The sequence below is a fragment of the Silene latifolia genome, chromosome X (assembly GCF_048544455.1).
Source record: "Silene latifolia isolate original U9 population chromosome X, ASM4854445v1, whole genome shotgun sequence".
In the NCBI taxonomy this organism is placed as follows: domain Eukaryota; kingdom Viridiplantae; phylum Streptophyta; class Magnoliopsida; order Caryophyllales; family Caryophyllaceae; genus Silene; species Silene latifolia.
Genome location: NC_133537.1, coordinates 195,192,004 through 195,199,822, shown reverse-complemented (window position 1 = coordinate 195,199,822; position 7,819 = coordinate 195,192,004). Strand labels below are relative to the sequence as shown.

The following is a 7,819-nucleotide window of genomic DNA, read 5'->3' as shown; positions in this document are numbered from 1 at the left end:
TCATTAACATGATGCTTTGGTGATTTTGAGGCTTCTTCAAGTCTAGCCATAGCTTTTTCAAACTTCAAATTGATGGTATCAATGTGAGCACTAAGTTGAGCACCCAATTGAGTAATGGAGTCCACTTCATGCTTTCCTCCTCTAGTAGCCTTGCGAGGTCTACTATATTGTGAGTTATGGACCGCCATTTCCTCAATTTTGTTCCAAGTTTGATTGTCATCAACTTCGGTGAACATTCCATTTGATCCCATGTTGAGAATGTTCCTTGAATCTTCATAAAGTCCGTTCCAAAATTGTTGTACCAAGAACCACTAGCTAAGTCCATGATGAGGACATGAGCGACGAATTCCCTTGAATTGCTCCCAAGCTTCATACAAAGATTATTCATCCCTTTGCTTAAAGCCCGTAATTTGAGCTCTTAGCATGTTAGTCTTTTCCGGTGGATAGAACTTTTTGTAGAAAGCTAGAGCCAACTTTTTCCAAGAATCAATTCCGAGAGTAGCCTTATCAAGGCCTTTCAACCATTGTTTTGCGGTGCCAATTAGAGAAAAAGGAAATAAGACCCATCGAATTTGGTCTTGAGTTACACCGGTTTAAGAGATCGCATCACAATAGTCACAAAAAGTCTCCATATGAGAATGAGGGTCTTCACTTGGCATCCCCCCAAATTAGCTTCTTTCGACTAATTGGATAAATGCGGATTTGGCAATAAAATTTTCGGTTAGATGTTGTGGTGTGGGAGTACCATTGGGTAGGTTCTCCTCGGTGGGTGTTTGGGCTAAAAATAGCGTAATAAAGAAAGCCCACTTAGTAAAATAAAGATTATAAAGAAGAGGGAAGGAGGAAGGGAGCCCGCGGTCAGGAAAAGGGGAGATGGGCTTGAGAAGGATCAAGAGCCCACCGTGGGAGGTGCCCGCGTTAAGAAAAAGGGTGTCAGGGAGAAGTTAGGGAGAAGTCAGGGAGACGTTAGGGAGATCGGGGAGAATTGGTAAGGGAATTCGGATTTGGAAAGAAGTCCTTATGGGAGTAATATTCCCTTTCCATATTCAAGGTAGGACATATCTAGGGTTCTCACCCTATAAAGAGCAAAGGAAGGAAATCAAGAAGGGCATTCATTCACTCATCCATATATTCATTCAAGATTATATTCAAGACAACCACATCACGGCATACCATTCACAAATATACTCCATACGAGATCTTGCAGGCCTGATACCTAACGCCAGCAAGATTAGCATAAACGTTATCGTTGTAATCATCCTCCTATTCATATAGTGAAATACTTGGCAGGGTACCGTCCCTCCCGCGGTTGTTCCCACATTGGGTTTTCCGCGTTACCAAAATCTTACGTGTCAATTTACATTGCGCACTTTATTTCCCGTTTACTTATTGACATATAAATCATCATACAATCAACCAACGAATATAGACTACATTGACCCTAAATCGACTTAGGTAAAAAAGACCTAAACAGTTTGGCGCCCACCGTGGGGCATTGTGGTCGTCAATCGTTGATATTCTGAATATACAATGGAAAAGCAAGTATCTCAAGCCTTGTCGGGGAGCGGGACCATCGCCATCGCCACCACCATCGTCTACCCAAAGTCCAACATCGACAAAGGTGGCCATGCGGGGCCCCGGACATACCCCAAGAATCATACCGACAACAAAAGCCTCTCTACCTCCCAGACCCCCGTTGTCTCGGCCTGACTGCATCGGATAAAGGAACATCAAGCTCGGGCGTCACTCCGCCGCCCGGTCCCCACGCAGATTCTGCTCGCCGCGTGGAAAATCTTCGAAAAGCTATGGAAAACATGAGATAAGATCAAAGGAGAGCAGATCTTTGAGGTAAGAAGGAGAGACAGAGAGCTCGGGCACAAATTGATCTCCTGAAGCAACACCAAAGACTCCAAAAAACAAGACAGGTGAAGGAAGATTTCCTTTGGTAGATCCGACGCAAGGAGTGGCGAAGGCGAGCGGATACCACCAAATAATTACAAGATTGGATTTGGCTACGACACCATCGGATGGAAGGATAACCCCACGAGGGTTAGGATACCTCACGCCGATAGCCGGGCGGCGGCCACCACCAGGGTAGGGATACAAACAGTGGCCTCCCCGTTAGCGATCCTACAAAGAATCGATCGACACCGCAGCAGGATTTGAGTCAAACCAAAGAAGTGAACGGCGGCAGGGGGGACAATCGTTACCGCAACCCCCCGGGCCGCCGGAGCTTATCGAACCTTCAAGAAACCGGATCGGGAGGAAATATGCGACAAATGACAGAGGACCCCAGTTCATTCACCAATATAACCAATCAAGAAGATTGGAACTAAAGGAGATGCTAAGTAGGGTTCCAGGGCTACCACCCCCACTCGAAAGCGGCTCTGCAGACGGTTATGCCGACTCGCCATTCGTGGACACCAGATCCGTCACAGCCATGCCAAAGGGGTTCACAAACCCAAATATGCCTCTCTTCAATGGCACAGCAGACCCCTTTGATCATATCAGCCAGTATAAACAGAAAATGATGACGGTAACAACCATAGGACAAGTTAAGGAAGCTTTGTATGTGGAAAGGATTCGGGTCCACCCTAACAGACCAAAGACTTCGATGGTTTATAAGCCTCGCCAAACAATGTCGATATCTACATTTGCTTCGAATTGGTAAACGCATTTACTCAACGATTCGCAAAGTGAAAGCCACGAAGCACGCGGGGACCCGTATGAGAATCGTCCGGGGGCGGGAGAGAGCATTGGAGAATACAATACCGTTTAACAATGAGAAGGTAGCGATGAGAGTGTGATATCTCAACAATGAAGAGAAGCCTTCAGAAGAGGCCTCCACCATGACTCTGATCTATACAATAACCTGACTATGCATCCTTGCCATAGTTTCGAAGCAGTGCAAGAGAAGGCAGCTGCCGCGATCAGACTGGAGGAAGATATCCTAGCCGAGCCGGCACGAGCACGCCAAGTATTTCTAGTACTTCAGCCGTGGAGAAATCAGGAAGAAAGCAAACCACCAACAAGAAGGACGAGAGATACAGGCCATATGGGAGGGGAGTCAACAGAATCGAGGAAAACCAACTACTCCCCACCTTGGCGGAATATGGGTTCACTACAGGTATCGGAGGAATCTTGAAGGCACTTAGAGAGATGGGAGACGGAGTCAGGTGGCCTAACCCACCAGTAGGAGAGCAAGCCTAGAGAAAGGATAGCAAGAAGAAGTGCGAATTTCACCGTGATATTGGGCACAATACTGAGGACTGGTATACATTGAGAAGAGAGATCAAGCGCTGTACGAACAAGGAAAGCCGAGCCACCCGTTACCACGTGGGGGCAAGCGGCGGATAAGGATAGGCTAGGCTCAAGCCAAGACCCACCCACATGCACACTAAAATTATAAACGTGATAACAAAGGCTCAAACTTAAGCGGCCCGACATACTCAAAGACTAAAAGGCATGCCACCGAGACCAAAGGAGACAGACCGGCCAATTCTTGCGAGAATATCTCACACCGATCCGCCAAAGATCGGCCGATGAGGGAGATACATACGATGAAAGAGAACACCATGATGCACTTATTATCACCTTGTCAATGGCCAACCGCACGATAAGAAAGGTCTTGGTAGATACAGAAGCTCGGTCAACTTAATCATGCTTTGAAAACCATAGAAAACATGGGATTCAGCGAGAAGGATTTACTGAGAAGAAGACTATTCACTAGTAGGCTTCAAATGGGGAAACAACCAAATCGGTAGGTGAGATAGTCATCCCAACCTATGTGGGAGGAGTCAACAAGAAAGTCGGTACACTGGTTATAGATGGCCCCTCTACTTACAACGTCATCCTAGGAAGACCATGGTCGCACCGGATGAAAGCGGTCCTTCAACATATCACCAGTGCATAAAGTTCCCCACCCCATGGGGAGTAGAAACGATAAGAGGAGATCAGGAGGAAGCTAGAGGCTTCTACATGAAGGCACTCAAGGGCACTGCCAGCCCTCCCGCATAGCAATTACAGAAGCAACCTATCCAGGACGAATACATCGAGCCCCCGGCAGAAGAGCTGGACCAGATTAACCTGGATAAGTTGCACCCAGAGAGAACCGTGCTCATTGGAGCAGGATGTACAGGGAGCTTACGACAGCAGCTAGTCAAATTCTTACAAGATAACATGGATTGCTTTGCATGGTCACACGATGATATGGTAGGCATAGATCCATCCATCATAACACACAAGCTTAACGTGGACCCAAAGGGTAAACCCATCCAGCAGAGAAGGAGAAATTTTGCAGCAGAGAGAAATAAGGTAATCAACCAGGAAGTAGACACTGGCTGGCAAAGAAGATAAGAGAAGTGAAATACCCAGAATGGTTGTCTAATGTAGTGGTGGTGCCTAAAAAGAATGGGAAGTGGAGAGTATGTCTGGACTTCACTGATCTCAATAAAGCGTGTCCCAAAGATCCATTCCCGCTGCCTCATATTGATGCAATGGTAGACGCAACAAATTGGACACGAGATGCTAACATTTCGGACGCATGGAGTGGATACAATCGGATCAAGATGGATCCTGCGGATCGGAGAAGACAACATTTATGTCCGAAAGAGGAATATATTGCTACAACGTCATGCCATTCGGCCTAAAGAACGCAGAGCTCCATGTATCAAAGGTCAAGTTAACCGCATGTTCAAAGAGCAAATAGGAAAACCATGGAGGTGTACATTGATGACATGGTGGTGAAGTCGAAAAAGCCAAAGATCATATGCGGCATCTAGCGAAAAATTCAAACCCTCGGGGAATACAAGATGAAACTAAACCCCTCTAAATGCACCTTCGGGGTATCTTCCGGCAAGTTCTTGGGCTATATTGTGACCGAAAGAGGAATAGAAGCCAAGATCGAAGCGATCAAAGCATCTTTACACTGGAATCACCCGAGAAGCCTAAAGATGTTCGAGATTAGCTGGAAAGGTAGCACCCGAACAGTTCATTTCAAGATCTTTGGACAAATGCGGGCTATTTTACGACGTGCTAAGGAAAAGCCGGAAGTTTGAGTGGACCGCCGAACACGAGCAAGCCTTCGAGACCTGAAGCACTATCTCAAAGACCCGCCACCGCTTCTTTGTCAAAACCAAAGCCAGAGAACCATTATTCCTATACCTAGCCGTCACGAAGTAGCAAGAGTGCTTTGTCACAGTCGAGAGAGCAAGAAAAGGATTAGAAGCCGCATACTACGTGAGCAAGTCTCTGCTGCCGCGAGACCAGTACACATCCCTTGAAAAGTTAGTACTAGCGTTGGTAGTAGCATCTCGCAATCTGCGTCCCTATTTTGAGTCACACATCATACATGTTGTGACAAACTACCCGCTAAAAGCTATCATGAGGAAGCCCGAACTCGTCGGGAAGAATGTCTAAATGTTCGACACCTCGGTGGATACGACATCCAATACGACCCTAGAACAAAGAAGTTAAATCACGGCACTAGCCGACTTCGTGTCGACTTCGATCTAGCCATCCGTAATCCGCGGATACCGAGATCCTCACTTTAGAAGGAAGTAAGCGGACGAGGTCCGCGGATGCATATCGACGGAGCCTCCAACCAAAGGGGGGCAGGTGTAGGATTAATTCTGCGATCACCACAGGGAGATCTGATAGCACAAGCTGTAAGATGTGAATTCAAGGCAACCAACAATGAAACGGAATACGAAGCCTTGATATTGGGAATGAAGCTAGCTCGGAGCTAGGGGGTCGACACCCGCTCATATCCGGTGAATCTTTGTTAATAGTCAACCACGTGAATGATGAGTTTATAGCCAGAGATTCGAAGATGATTGCATACCTGAAAGTAGCAAAGGAATTAAAACAAAAATTCGAAACTTGCAAGCTTAAACAGGTGCCCAGAGACCAGAACGTGGAAGCAGACGCCCTAGCAACCCTGGGGGCAACATTCAAACCAACAGAGCTATCCAGCATTCCAATAGCACATATGCTTGAACCTTCTATCCAGAAGGCAGACGAAATAGACAGAGGTGAACTGGAGGATCCACAAAGCAAAAAGGAAATCCAAGCGATTCTGAGAGGAAGGTGAGAGCTCTAGGCCAAACAGTGAGCGCTGACAAGCAACCACCCAATGAGACGATCATGCACACCTTACCTAGACTGGCTGCGCCATAACAAGCTACCAGACGATAAGAAGGAAGTGAGAGCTTTTAAAATAAAGGCTTTCAGGTTCATACTCATTGATAATACACTATACAGAAAATCGCTAGCAGGTCCCTGCTTACGGTGCCTGGACAAGGAAGAAGCACAGACTGTGTTGCATGCTCTCCACAGTGGCGAATGTGGAAACCATGGAGGGGGCAAGTGTCTGGCAAATAAAGCCCTCAGACAGGGATACTATTGGCCTACAATGAAGGCAGATGCAGCAGACTACGCACGAAAATGTGACGCCTGCCAGCGCTCAGCACTAATGATTCACCAGCCAGCAGAACCCCTGCACCCTATTATTTCTCCCTGGCCATTCATGGCATGGGGCATGGACATAGTAGGCCCTCTACCACGGGCCACAGGAAACAGAACCTGGATGCTAGCAATGACAGATTACTTCTCCAAGTGGATAGAGGCAGAAGCATTCACGGAAGTAAAGGACAAACAGGTCATCTCATTCATAAAACGAAACATCATCTGCAGATTTGGTATCCCATCATAAATCATATGTGACAATGGCTCATTATTCATCTCAAACGATACTGAAGGATACTGTGCCTGGTGGAACATCACCTTAAAAAAGTCAAGACCAGACTCCAAAGTCCAATGGACAAGTCAATCCAAAGAATAAAATCATTATGGACAATCTGAGAAGGAGGTTACAGGAGTTAGGAGGAAAGTGGGCAGATGAATTGCCACTAGTATTGTGGTCAGACAGAAGCGGTCATTCCATCAGAAGTTCTAGTTCCCACTCACAGGTCAAACACCCTTCAGCCTGGTGTTTGGCACGGAAGCGGTCATTCCATCAGAAGTTCTAGTTCCCACTCACAGGTATGAAAATATGACGAGGGAACTGAACAATGCAGAGATGACCAGAAGCCTGGACACACTGACGAGTTGCGAGCAAGCGCAAAAATCCGTCTGGTCGCCTACAAACAATCGGTGGCCAGGAGTTATAACAAGAACGTAAAAATCGGGCTCCTGGAGGTAGGAGACCCAGTTCTCCGAGAGGTGTTCCGAACACCAAGAATCGAAAAGGTGCAAATTCGCCTACAAATGGGAAGGACCATACCAGGTAGAAGGAGTTGTTGGTCATGGTGCGTACAGACTGATGACTATGGACGGTCAAATCATTCAACGCCCATGGAACATACTTCACCTGAAGAGATATTACTTTTAATAATAAGTAGACTCTAGTTTTCAGAATAATGTACTATGAGAAGCCAAATCATGTTTAAAGATAAAATAAAATAAATAAAAAATCGGTAGTAGGCATACTGCCTGTTTCACTCTTATTTCTGGTGTCTTTAGTTGTTTTTTTTAACTTTAAATTACTATTGGACGGTGTGGTGTGGCAGGGTCCTGGGACCACAATTGCTCTGGTACCCCATGAGATGGCGACAGGTACTTCACACCATTCTGATAGATTTTTCTATTTTCAGACTTCTCTAAGTACATCACTTTGAATTCTCGGTATCTATGGTACTTTGAAAGGATGTCTAGCAGATCATCAACCGCCAACGCGGGTGACAAGGCACATGTCACTCCAACATGCCTAACCTACTTTCTCCACAAGGAGCACCCTCACCAAAGTGACTGGAACATACGA

General features: G+C 46.3%; 1 non-coding gene across 1 annotated transcript; it reads left to right on the top strand.

Moving 5' to 3' along the window:
* The first annotated feature begins 318 nt into the window (after positions 1-318).
* On the top strand, positions 319-425 carry LOC141624608 (small nucleolar RNA R71). The gene has a single exon (XR_012534413.1). It is a non-coding gene; the product is annotated as a small nucleolar RNA R71 (small nucleolar RNA).
* Positions 426-7,819: the final 7,394 nt, after the last annotated feature.